The following is a 14,095-nucleotide window of genomic DNA, read 5'->3' as shown; positions in this document are numbered from 1 at the left end:
CAGGAAGCAACAGTTAGAACTGGACATGGAACAACAGACTGGTTCCAAATAGGAAAATGAGTACGTCAAGGCTGTATATTGTCACCCTGCTTATTTAACTTCTATGCAGAGTACATCATGAGAAATGCTGGGCTGGAAGAAGCACAGGCTGGAATCAAGATTGCCGGGAGAAATATCAATAACCTCAGGTGAGCAGATGACACCACCCTTATGGCAGAAAGTGAAGAAGAGCTAAAGAGCCTCTTGATGAAAGTGAAAGTAGAGAGTGAAAAAGTTGGCTTAAAGCTCAACATTCAGAAAACGAAGATCATGGCATCTGGTCCCATCACTTCATGGCAAATAGATGGGGAAACAGTGGAAACAGTGGTTGACTTTATTTTTCTGGGCTCCAAAATCACTGCCGATGGTGATTGCAGCCATGAAATTAAAAGATGCTTACTCCTTGGAAGGACAGTTATGACCAACCTAGACAGCATATTCAAAAGCAGAGACATTACTTTGTCAACAAAGGTCTGTTTAGTCAAGGCTATGGTTTTTCCAGTGGTCATGTATGGATGTGAGAGTTGGACTGTGAAGAAAGCTGAGCACTGAAGAATTGATGCTTTTGTGGTGTTGGAGAAGACTCTTGAGTGTCCCTTGGACTGCAAGGAGATCCAACCAGTCCATTCTGAAGGAGATCAGCCCTGGGTGTTCGTCGGAAGGACTGATGTTGAAGCTGAAACTCCAATACTTTGGCCACCTGATGCGAAGACCTGACTCATTTCAAAAGACCCTGATGCTGGGAAAGATTTGAGGGCAGGAGGTGAAGGGAACGACAGATGATAAGATGGTTGGATGGCATCACTGACTCAATGGACATGGATTTGGGTGGACTCTGGCGGTTGGTGATGGACAGGGAGGCCTTGTGTGCTGCAGTTCATGGGGTCCAAAGAGTCGGACACGACTGAGTGACTGAACTGAACTGGAGAACTGAGACCCCATGTTCTCTGGGACCACTAAGCCCTTGACCATAACTAGAGAAGCCCAAGTGCCACAACAAAGATCCCACTTGCACCACTAAGAGCCGAGGCAGCCGAGAATACACAAATACTTTTAAAAAGAACTGTTATCCAATTTTCAGTGTGATAGTGCTCTTGTTCTTGTGTTTTTATAAGGTCTTTTATTAGGTCTTAGGAAGGTTCTTAAAGGAACCTTCCGGGTGAACTGAAAGCATTCTAGATGTTGATCTGGGTGGGTTTCCCAGTTGTGGATATGTGAGAAAACTCACTTACTGAGCTGTAATCTTAAGATTTGTGTACTTTACTGCATGTAAGTCTCAGCTCCGTTTTTTAAAGGTAGGATCTTTTTAAGGATACATGCTGACATTTCTACAGATGAAGTGATAGTGCATCTGAAATTGGCTTTAAAATACTCCAGGATGGCCCATGGAAGATCAGCTGTGGATCAGTAAGTGTTGAAGCTGAAGAATGCTTATAATTCTTGTTTATGTTTGAAATTTTCTAGAATATAAACTTGAAAAAAAATCTGCCAAGTTACTGCTGCCAAGGATGTGGAACAATGGAAATCCTCATACGCTACTGGTGAGGATGTGAACTGAACACTCTCTCATATTATCTAGTAAAAGCGAAGGTGGTATATTTTATATTAATAACTCATCCACTTCTCTCTGAGGTTATAGCCTAAAGAAACACTAGCACATGTGCTCACACACGTGTGTACATGGAAGATAATTCATACAACACTGCTTCAGTTCAGTTCAGTTCAGTCACTCGGTCGTGTCTGACTCTTTGCGACTCCATGAATCGCAGCACGCCAGGCCTCTGTCCATCACCAACTCCCGGAGTTCACTCAAACTCTTGTCCATCAAGTCCATGATGCCATCCAGCCATCTCATCCTCTGTCGTCCCCTTCTCCTCCTGCCCCCAATCCCTCCCAGCATCAGGGTCTTTTCCAAGGAGTCAACTCTTCGCATGAGGTGGCCAAAGTATTGGAGTTTCAGCTTCAGCATCAGTCCTTCCAATGAACACCCAGGACTGATCTCCTTTAGGATAGACTGGTTGGATCTCCTTGCAGTCCAAGGGACTCTCAAGAGTCTTCTCCAACACCACAGTTCAAAAGCAACCAAAATAAAGAGAAGGAATCATCTCAGATATCAGTTGACAGGAGAATAAATAAATGCATGGTAAGTCACTTCAGTTGTGTCCGACTCTTTGCAACCCTGTGGACCATAGCCTGCCAGGCTCCTCTGTCCATGGGATTCTCCAGGCAAGAACACTGTATGCCCTTCAGGGATCTTCCCAACCTAGGGATCAAATCTGCTTCTCTTATGACTCCTGCATTGGCAGGCAAGTTCTTTACCACTAATGCTACCTGGGAAGCCCTGAATAAATAAATATATGTGATATATATATATATATATATAAAGGAATTCTAGCTATACTTATTGACATTGATGAATCTCACAAAACTAATAAGCAAAAACTTTACAAGTCGCAAAATAATAGTATAGTTGTATTAATTAAATGTTCAAAATATTTACAACAGTATAATATATTTTAGGGGTATATTTGTATATATGCAGTAAAATTATAAAGAAAAGCAAATGAATGATAAATACAAGATGGTACAATTAGGTAGAGCTTTCTAAGGACTCCGAGGTTCTGATAATATTCTCCTTCTTCCCCTGGATAATGGGTGTTTAATACCTTTTTTACCCCACATATATGTTATAAAAAACATATGTGTAGTAATATTTTACAATATTTTAAAAACCACTTCCTGTTGCTTCTCAGCAGTCTTAAGACCTGACTCATAGATAGTGGTGTGGTATGATGCTGGATCATCAGGAATTTGGAAAACCTGGGCTTTAGTCCCAGCTATACTACTAAATGGCTTCCCTGGTGACTCAGCAGTAAAGAATCTGCCTGTCAATGAAGGAGACAGGGGTTTGATCCCTGGGTTGGGAAGATCTCCTGGAGAAGGAAACAGCAACCCACTCCAGTATTCTTGCCTGGGAAATCCCATGGAGAGAGGAGCCTGGCGGGCTACAGTCCATGGGGTCACAAAAGAGTCAGAAATGACTTAGCAACTAAACAAGTATTACTAAGCAGCCCTGTGACTTTGAACAATTGATAAAATTCCCTCATCTAGAAAACGGGCAGGTCAGCACTTTCCAACCATGTTCTTGAGAACAGTCATTCTAAGATATGTTATTGGTATTTTGTGGCAACAACAATAAAAAGGCTTTGTGGTCAAATTCATTTGAGGAACTCTGGGTTAAACATTAAGAGGGTTTCCCTACAACCAGACTCCTCAGAGCAATTTTCACCCCACATATATGTTATTAAATATATATATATGTGTATAATATTTAAAAAATTATATCCTGTTGTTTTTTTTCAGCAGTGTTGAGACCTGACTCATAGGTGGTAGTAAAATATGATGCAAGGAACATGCTTGAATATACAAGCATGAGTTGTAAATCTCTGGGAGGAATACAGAATTTTCAAAAGCAGTTTATCACAAATTCAGGTTTATCTGTGTGAGCATAACCACTATTAAAAACACAGTTAATGTCACAGGGTACTCTACTTAATGCCCTGTGGTGACCTGAATAGGAAGGAAGTCCAAAAGGGAAAGGATATATGTACATGTGTAGCTGTTCACTCTGCTGTACAGTAGAAACTATCACAACGTTTTAAAGCAACTATATTTCAATAAAAATCAATTTAACCCAGGGATCAAACCTAAGTCTCCTGCATTGCAGGCAGATTCTTTACTGTCTGAGCCACCAGGGAAGCCCAATTTTAAAAATAAATAAAATAAAATGCTTGAACAGTGGAAAAAATAAAAGGAAACTCTATGTAAAGGGGGAAAAACAAAACAAAAACCATTTGGTAAATCCCAGAGTGGTTGTTTTCTAAGGTCTCCTTCAACCTATAACTTCAAGAAATCTGCAGCTCTCAGATAACCCTTACTGCAGGGTGTATGCTGAAGTGCTGGGAAAGAGATGGGAGTTGGGATATTCACCAGGAGAGTACTGTGGTGGTCTCGGTATGGAAGCTTGATGACGTTAATGATAGCGTAGTAATAGGCATGGAAAGGGAAGACAGAGTCAGGAAACATGGCTATGGAACCGTGAAGCAGGGCCAAGTACAAGGCCACCCCTTGTATGGTTCAAGTCCACACACCAGAGCTGGTCAGGGAAAACCGCAGCGTTTGCGCCTGCAGTGATCAGTTAACCACTCTGAACCCAGCTGTGGCTTTGCAACACGTGGATATTTTTAGAATCGGAAGGGCTGATCGGTTTCAGTTCTCGTGTTTGCATGTGAACATACGTCTTGCAGAGTCTGACTTCCCCAAGGTCACGTAGCTCATTAGAGTCCAGAGCAGTCCAGCTGCAGCCTCCCGATTCCTAGCCCAGCCTCTGCGCCGTGACACCCTGACATCCTGGTGAGTCTCTATTCACTTCCGTCTCACTAAGGATCTTGTGCCATATCGCACCTATAAAGTAAGATGGTTGTTATGTATCCAAGCATTGCAGAACCAAGAGAGGATAATGGGTGCTTTCACCTGGACAGCCATCCCATATCTGCCATTAGTGACATGTGAGAAGGTGAAGGCATTAAGGAAAATCTGCTACGCCGTGAATAAATAAATAAATAAATAAATAAATAGGGGAGAAGAGACAAATCTCCCATGTATGATTCTAAATAATTTATACAAATACTCTGGCTGCAAAGGAACTGGGAAGGAGCATAACTCCTCCTTAAGTGTGGGCTGCACATAATAAATTCTTTGTGCCAGCATTAGTTTATTTCTTATTTTGGGGTGAACTGGGTCTTTGGCGGTGTGCGTGGGCTTTCTCTAGTTGTGGTGCATGGACTTCTCATTGCAGTGGCTTCTCCTGTTTCGGAACACCGGCTCTGTAGTGGGGGCTCAACTGTGGCTCATGGGCTTAGTTGCCCCCAAGGCATGTCGGATCTTCCCAGACCAGGGATCAAACTTGTGTTCCCTGCGCTGGCAGGTGGATTCTTAACCACTGGACCAACAGGGAAGTCCTGGGCTACACGTAGTAAATTCGTTTCAAAAAATAACATGGAAAGTAAGGGTTTACATTTACAGTGGAAAAGGCCGGCAAACAGCACCTCAGCCAGGTGGTCAAAGTCAACATCAACAGTGATAAATCGTGTGGATAATATGTATTAATAACGTGGATAAGGTGTGATGAAAATGGCGCTCTACCGCTGTGTTCCTCCTCTCCCAAACCTGTAACCTCACTCTAATCATGAGAAAAACATCAGATAGTTCCAATGGAAGGGAATCCTACAAAATATCTGGACAGTGCTTCTCAAAACTTTTAAACTCATCCAAAATAAGTCTGAGAAACTGTTAGAGGCAAGAGAAAGCCTAAGGAGACAAGACAAGCACAACATGGTAACCCTTAGGTGGGGTTCTGGAACAGAAAAGGGACACGAGGTCAAATTAAGGTCTTCTGAATAAAGTATAGACTTTAGTTAATATTAACGTATCAATATTGTTCATTAGTTAGAATGAATGCACCTTGTTAAAGTAAGATATTAATAACAGAGGAACTGGATACATGGGAACTCCCTGTACCATCTAATTTTCCTATGAATCTAAACTGTTCTAAAAAAAAAAATCTGTTTTTTAAAACTACCCTTCTCCTCCTCTACCTCACCCCACTCCCCCCAAAATCTTCAGGATCAGATAGTTTTACTAGAGAATTCTACCAAACACTTAAAGAAGAATTATGACCAGTTTTATATAACCTATTCCAGGAAATAGAGGAGGAGAGAACATTTTCTAACTAATCTTATGAAGCCAACTAATTTTATGAACCCTGATAACAAAAGCAGATAAAGTCAGTAAACAACAACAACAACAACAAAAACCAGAACAACATCTCTCAGAAAAAGAATTATGAACCATGACAAAATGAGATTTATTCTAGGTATACAAAGCTGGTTCAACATTCAAAAAGAAAGAAAAAATTAATACAACATTGTAAAGCAATTATACTCCAATTAAAAATTTTCTGAATAAATAAAGATAATGCACCAGATCAACAAGCAGAAGAGAAAAATTGTATGACCATATCAACTTTATGTAGGAAAAATCATTTGTTAAATCCCAGAACTGATTCATGATAAAACTCTTAGAATGTTAGAAATACAAGGGAGATATCTAAACCTAACAAATAGCATCTACAAAATACCCTAGAGCTATAACACAATTAATGATGAAAAAATGAATGCTTTCTCTCTAAGATCAGGGAACAGTGACTTCCCTGGTGGTGCAGTGGGTAGGACTCTGCTCTTCCACTGCAGGGGACACCGGTTTGATCCCTCATTGGAGAACTAAGATCTTGCATGCCACGTGGCATGGCTAATTTTTTTTAAATTTAATAAAATAAAAATAAATAATTAAAGAAAAAGATCAGGAACAAGGCAAAAAAGTCTACTCTCACTCTTATCAGCATAGTCCTGGAAGTTCTATCCATTGCAATAAGCAAGAAAAATGAATTTTTAAAAAAGGTAGACAGATTAGATAGGAGGAAATAAAATTACGTCTATTTGCAGACAACATGATTGTCTATGTAGAAACCTCAAGAAGTCTACAAAAACATCTTTTAGAACTAATAAGTTCAGCAAAGGTTTAGGATATAAGATCAACACACAAAAATACTATAGCATTTCCGTTGGACAGTAAACTTACAGAAATTACAATCGCTCAAATAAAGCAAAAATATTTAAATATACATAAAGCATGATCTGTATGCTGAACATTATAAAACTTCAGTGAAAGAAATCAAAGGAGATCTAAATAAATGAATACACATATTGTGGTTATAGCTAGAAAGTCCAACATATTTAAAGTATCAGTTCTCCCCAAACTGACCTATAGATTTAATACAATTCCTATCAAAATCCCAGCAAGATTTTTTTGCACACATAGAGAAGCTTATTCTAAAATCTATAAAGAAAGTCATGGGCTTAAAACAGCTAAAACTATCTTGGCAAGAATCAAGTGGAGGAATCACTCACCCTATATTGAGGCTTACTGTATAGCTACAGTAATCAAGGTAGAGATATAGACACAGCAATGGAACAGAACAAAGATTCCAGAAATGGAGCCACAGAAATACAGTCAATAATTGTTGGTAAAGGTGAGAAAGCAATTCAATGGAGGGAGGAGAACATTTTCAACAAATAGCACTGGAGCAACTGGCCATTCAGAGACCAAAAAATAAATAAATAAACAAAGTTTGACCTAAACTCTACACCTATGCAAAAATTAACTAAAAATGGATCACTGATTTAACGTAAAATGTAAGGCTATAACATATTTTAGGTATAAACATAGAGAAAATCTTGATCTAGGGCTAGGCAAAGAGCTCTTTGACTTGACACAGAAGCATAATACATAAATGGAAAAACTGATAGATCGGCAGACTTCATCAAAATTGAAAACATTTCCTCTGCAAAAGACCATGTTGAAATGATGAAAAGATAAACTACAGACTGGAAATGAGTATTTACAAATCACATGTATGACAAAGGACTAGTATATGAAACACACTCAGAGAACTTGCAAAATTCAATGGTAAAATAAAAAAAGGTCAATTAGAAAATGGGCAAAAGACGCAAACACATCTTTCACTGATGAGAATATACAGATGGCGAATAACCACATGAAAGATATTCAGCATCATTAGCCCTCAGGGAAATGCAAATCAAAATTACATACAAGATATCACTACACCTCTACCAGAAGGACTAAAATTAAGAAATCTCAACACTAAATGCTTGTGAGGATATAGAGAAACTGGATCGCTTGTATATTGTGGGTGGGAATGTAAAAAATATAGCCAGTCTGGAAAACATTTTGGCAATTTCTCAGAAAGCTAAACATGTAATTACCTTATGATCCAGCAATTGTACTCCTGGGCATTTATCCCAGAGAAATGAAAAGTTATATTGACACAAAAACTTGTACATGAGTGTTCATGGACGTCTTCTTTGTAATAGACAAGCTGGAATCAGCCGAAATGTCCTCTCACAGGTTAATGGTCAGGTAAACTGTGGAACATCTTTCCTACCACTTAGCTATAAAAAGGAATGAACTACTGATACCCAGGACAACTTGAATGACTCTCCACGGAATTATCCTAACTGGAAAAAGCCAGTCCCCAAAGGTTGCACAGTGGATGATTCCATTTACATAACATTTCAAAAAATGACAAAATTTTAGAAATGGGAGAAAGATAGATGTCAGGGTAGGGGACTTGGGGCTGGGGGTGGGGTAGGGCAGGAAGGAGGTGTATGTGGTTTAAAGAGGCATCCTTGTGGTGTTGGAATATTCAGTATTTTGACTCTCGTAGCAGATATATGATCCTATTCAGATGATAAAATTGTATAGAACTTAATAAACACACAGGCATGCAAACAAGTGAGTATCAGTAAAGCTAGGGAAATCTGAATAAGATCAGTGGATTTTAGCCATGTCAATTACCTGGTCATAATACCATAGTATAATTTTGGAAAGTGCTACCATTAAGGAATACTGGATAAAGGATAAAGAGACTCTCTGTATTATTTCAGACAACTGCATGTAAATCTATAGTTATTGCAACAAAAATTTTCAATTAAAATATGTTGTGTAAATACCTAGATGCCATGGTTTTTGATGGGTTTTGACATTACAGTAGCTTAGACGAGTAAATGATGGTACACAAGAAGAGAAAGGAATTTGGAAAGGGCAATTTTAAAAAGCAAGGAAGAGAAGCTGTAAGGAATGCCCGACAGTCTCTGCATTTTGGAAATATGGACAACATACTAAGTTGCTAAAAGCACTGAAATTTCCTCTCTACATATTGTCTACTTTCAATTTCTGACTCTTAGAGGAGCTGGTCTATTTGTAATATACAGGCATGAAGCTCTTAATGGATCTAATTTATAGAATTCTCTCCATTTTAAGATGGGTATATCTTCTTCCCTCGACTTTCAACGTCCAACTTAAGCAGTGTGAAACATTTCTGGCAATGATTCATTTACTTCTGATTTGTCAAGCGCAATCCTGTAATTTTTGGTTTTCCTTCCAATCTTTTGACTTTGTGCTTCTTGACGCAAATGGTTTACCTTGAAAATTGTCCAGTGTTTCATAAATGTATCCATATAAGGCATGATCAAAAAGCAATGCCGCCTCATTTTTATCTTCCTTGTCAGCGATCAGTCATTTGCCAAAAATTATTCTTTGATGTCCCTGAATCTTCTGTTTCTAGTTCTGAAATTACATTAAGGGCCAATGGTTGGAAGCTAATTAAAAAGAGCTTTGTAGCAAAGTGATTTTAGCTCAGCTGCATCTCATGATCTACTGCTTTTTAAAAATATCAGATGCTAGGCTCTACCCCACGCTTACTAATTTTATCCCATTAACAATTATTTGAGGTAAGTTACTGTTATTATCACAATTTTATAGATGAAGAGAGTTAGGTCAGAGAAGATGGATGACTTGCTCACAGACACACACAGTAAGCCAGGGAGCTGGCATTTGAACCCAGTCAGGCAGTCTGACTCCAGAATCTATACTCTTGACCTCCAAAGCCTCTTAGACTTCCTGAATCACAGTCTCTAAAGTGTTTGTCCAACAAAGCTCTGTCTAGTCTAAGCTATGGTTTTTCCAGTAATCATGTATGAATGTGAGAGTTGGACCATAAAGCAGGCTGATGAGCTTCAAAGAATTTATGCTTTTGAATTGTGGTGTTGGAGAAGACTCTTGAGAGTCCCTTGGACTGCAAGGAGATCCAACCAGTCCATCCTAAAGCTTTGTTGTTGTTGTTCAGTTGCTCAGTCATGTCCGACTCTTTGAGACCCCATGGACTGCAGCATGCCAGGCTTCCCTGTCCATTACTATCTCCCTGAGTTTGCTCAAACTCATGTCCATCAAGTCAGTGATGCCATCCAACCATCTCATTCTCTGTCGTCCCCTTTTCCTCCCACCTTCAATCTTTCCCAGCATCAGGGGCTTTTCCAATGAGTCAACTCTTTGGATCATGGTACTTTGGCCACATGATCCAAAGAGTTGACTCAATGGAAAAGACCCTGATGCTGGGAAAGACTGAAGTCAAAAAGAAATAGGGGTGGCAGAGGATGAAATGGTTAGATAGCATCACCGACTCGATGGACGTGAATTTGAACAAACTCAGGGAGACACTGAAGGACAGGGAAGCCTGACATGCTGCAGTTCATGGGGTCATAAAGAGCTGAACATGATTTAGCTAGTGAACCACAACAATACAGTGTGTGTGTCTGAGTATCTCATTTTATGACATAAACATATCTCCACCTTTCCAAGTTTGGAGGCCTCTAGATCAAAAACTCTTCTATTGGAGAAGCTTGTGATCCGAGCTGCTGAAACTCAGTCAGGAGCTAAGAGCTTCCCACTGACCCACGTGGCTGTGCTAAAAGAGGTATCATTTATTTATTTATGACCACGCTGGGCTTTTGTGGCTGTGTGGGCTTTCTCCAGTTGTAGTGTGTGGGCCTCTCACTGCAGCAGCTTCTCTTGCTGCTGGCTCACGGGCACACAGGCTTCAGCACTTGTGGTGCACAAGCTTAGTTGCCCCGGGGCATGTGGAATCTTCCCAGACCAGGGGTCGAACCCACGTCCCCTGCACTGGCAGGCGGATTCCCATCCACTGGACCACCAAGGAAGCCCAGGTAGTATCGTTGTGGTTATTTTACATCTGTTTTCTCCTTACAACTGCCCTTCAAAGTAAATATTATTATCCTTGTTTTATAATTAGAGAAACTGAGTCTTGGAGAAGATAACCCGCCCCAGGTCATTCTTAGTAAGTGGCGAGGCAGAACGGAAACCCAAACCTCTTCCATTAAAGGTCTACCAGTCAATCTTGATCAACTGGTTAGAGCGCCTGCTTGGAGGTATTAGAAAAGAAGTCTTCCCAGAGGTGCTTTGCAATCTTCAAAGCAGAACCATAAACATGATTAGCTTTTAAGACTCCCGGGGAAAACAGTAATAGTAGCACCTCGGGCACTGTGATAAATCTATAGGAAAGATGGATACAACTAGGAGGTCCGCTCCGTGCCCACCAGCCTCCCCTGACCCACAGAACTTCCTTCCAGTAAAAGAGTAAGCTGAGGATATGTCTCCTTCTGGCCTCTACACTGTCAATTCTCTCTTCCTTTTCCTTTTTCACATCTACCATGAAAGTTTGCCATATGCCATAGAGTGTTTTTAAAACATGTTCTGGGTATGTTGTTAACATTTGCCCAATTTAAATAAGACACTGTTCATTGGCTTGTATGTAATGATGAAACTCATTAACTGCCGAATGGCTTTATACTCCCTAGTCTAAAATATAGAATATGCTCAATATTAAAAATTAAATTGATCCATCAAAATCTAATGGCTAAATAGGGATATTAAGAAGTCAGAGGCATCATTTGGATCTGTATAAAATCATCAAGGGATTCATAAAAATCACTGGCAAATTTTGACACAGGACGGAGCCTGAGGTAGAAATAAAATCTTATGCAGACGGAATCACAAATTTGTGATGTCCATTTAGTATAAGGATGCATCTAACTGTACCCTGGTCTCAGCTTGATGGAGTCATTAGCTCTGTCCCATGTCTCAGCCAGGTCTCTTCCAGGGTCACCCGAGGCACACGTGCCAACCCCAACAGGGGGTGATCTGGCTATAAATCAGCCAAGAGCTTCCCTGTGTTGGCATTGTCTTCAGCTCTTTGTAATATTTTAATCATTTCAAAATCTTTCCAGTCGAATCTCTGCCTCACTTAGTGAAACCTCCGTTGCTGTTTGTTATTAAAACTTGCTTCAATTTCACTGCATTGGTGTATTGAGTCTTTACATAACTAAGCAATAAATGAGGTACTGTGTATGTAATTTGGGTGGATTAACATGACTAATTTTTTACATTAGTTTAATGCTAACTTCAAGGCTTAGGGCTTTCTGCTCATTCCTCAGGGAGTTGTAGTTGATGACCCATGATTTCCTGGTCATTTATTAGTCTTTTTAATCACACCAGAGCTCTTAAAATGTGATAGAAAGAACATACCATCTTTGAAGATGAGAAAAGAAAATCTTTTATTTCACTCACTAATCCAGAAGAAGAATATGAATTTGATCCTTTTTAACTATACTTTATTTTAAAGTTTATTTTATAATTGTAATGTAATATATGCTCATTTTTAGATATATGAGAAATAGATAAAAGAATTCCATAATTATAGAATTCCACCACTGAAAGGTAATTTCATTTGAAATTTTTTGTTTATTTATTTAAAGTTTATTTATTTTTTGTTTATTTATTAATTTTTCTCTTCTGTATACTATTTTTTTCTGAACTACACTCATAATGGACATCCAATTTTTAATCTAACTTTTAAAACTTAACGTTGTAAAAAGGTACTTTCAAATATTATATGTGATATTCTAAGAAATTTATTCTGCCGAATGCTGCTGCTGCTAAGTTGCTTCAGTCGTGTCTGACTCTGTGCAACCCCATAGACAGCAGCCTACCAGGCTGGAGTGGGTTGCCATTTCCTTCTCCAATATTCTGCTGAATAAATATATATAATAATGTATTCAAAAATTTTTGAGCAGTTTAGACTGTTTTCATTTTTTTTTACCTTTTTTAATCTTAAAAAATAAGGATCTTATAAAAATAAGGATTTTAAACATTTTATTTAAAAAAATAATATGGGCTTCCTGAGGTACCCAGGGTTATATCAAACAGTTTTTTTTTTTTTAACCATTTTTAAAACAATGCTTCAGTTAAAACCTTTGCATAGTTAACTTTCTCTCTATATGTAGAATCTCATTTAGAATCCATTTCCAGAAGTAGAATGACTTTGAAAATGAGTGTTTGGTATTCTGGTATGTCTTGTGAAATGGCTTTCTAAAAGGATTGTACTGATTTACATTACCAGATTGCTGTTCAAAGGTTTTCAATTCATTACATCCTCAAAAACAGCAGCTATTATACAGGTTTACGTCTTTTCGATTAAATAAGCAGAAATTGGGCTTCCCTGGTGGCTCAGATGGTGAAGAATCTGCCAGCAATGCAGGAGACCCGGGTTCTCTATCCCTGGGTCAGGAAGATCCTCTGCAGAAGGGAAAGGCTACCCACTCTAGTATTCTTGCCTGGAGAATTCCATGGACAGAGGAACCTGGTGGGCTGTAGTCCATGGGGTCACAGAGTCAGACAGGATTGAGTGACTCACATACACACACATACAGAAATTGGGGTACTTCCCTGGTGGTCCAGTGGTTAAGAATCCAATGCAGGGGACAAGGGTTCCACCCCTGGTTGGGGAACTAACCTCCCTCATGCCCTGGAGCAACTAAGCCCTCGAGCTGCCACAGCTGAACTGGAGTGCTCTAGAGCCCATGCACTTCTGCACAAAAGATGCTGCAGGCTGCAGCTAAGACCTGATGCAGCCAGATAAAATAAATAATTTTTTTAAAGAGGCAGAAATTGGTATTTCACTGCTATTCTAAAACCACATTGTTTTTAGAAGTAATTATAGTCTTTTTTTAGCATTATTTTCTTAAAAATATTATTTTTAGATACAGAAGTTTAACTGTAACAACAAAAGAAAGCAGAATTCCTTCAACTTCTAACTAAGTGACTTGAAATCATTTTACTTTCACACTATTTACCAGCTTGGTGACTCTGGGAACATTATTTAGCTTCTATTAGCCTCAGTTTCCTTCTGCATAACATGGGGATAATAATAGCATCTCCCTTATAGGGCTATTACGAAGATAACATTAGATGGTACTTGTAAAGCTCCTGGCATGCAGACAGCAGTCAGTAAAGGACAGTTATAATTATCACTACAGCAAAAACTAGCACATTATAAGCAATTACTTTCCAACTAAAACTAAAAAAGGAAAAAAGGAAACAATTAAAAAAATAAAAATATAATTATTACATTAATCTAGTTATTCAACTATTATTGGCCTTTTGTGGTAAGAATATTTGCTGTTTTAACCATTTTTATTCAACTATTATTGGCCTTTTGTGG

The 14,095-nt window shown here is 38.9% G+C and overlaps 1 long non-coding RNA gene across 1 annotated transcript in view; it reads left to right on the top strand.

Moving 5' to 3' along the window:
- The first annotated feature begins 4,319 nt into the window (after positions 1 to 4,319).
- Positions 4,320 to 14,095, top strand: part of LOC138430831 (uncharacterized) — a 37,023-nt gene continuing 27,247 nt past the window's right edge. Inside the window, exon 1 of the long non-coding RNA XR_011253400.1 lies at positions 4,320 to 4,452. This is a non-coding gene — a long non-coding RNA (uncharacterized lncRNA). The remainder of the gene's footprint in view (positions 4,453 to 14,095) is intronic.

Source organism: Ovis canadensis, chromosome 26 (assembly GCF_042477335.2).
Source record: "Ovis canadensis isolate MfBH-ARS-UI-01 breed Bighorn chromosome 26, ARS-UI_OviCan_v2, whole genome shotgun sequence".
Lineage (NCBI taxonomy): Eukaryota > Metazoa > Chordata > Mammalia > Artiodactyla > Bovidae > Ovis > Ovis canadensis.
This window is presented reverse-complemented; position numbering and strand designations above follow the sequence as displayed.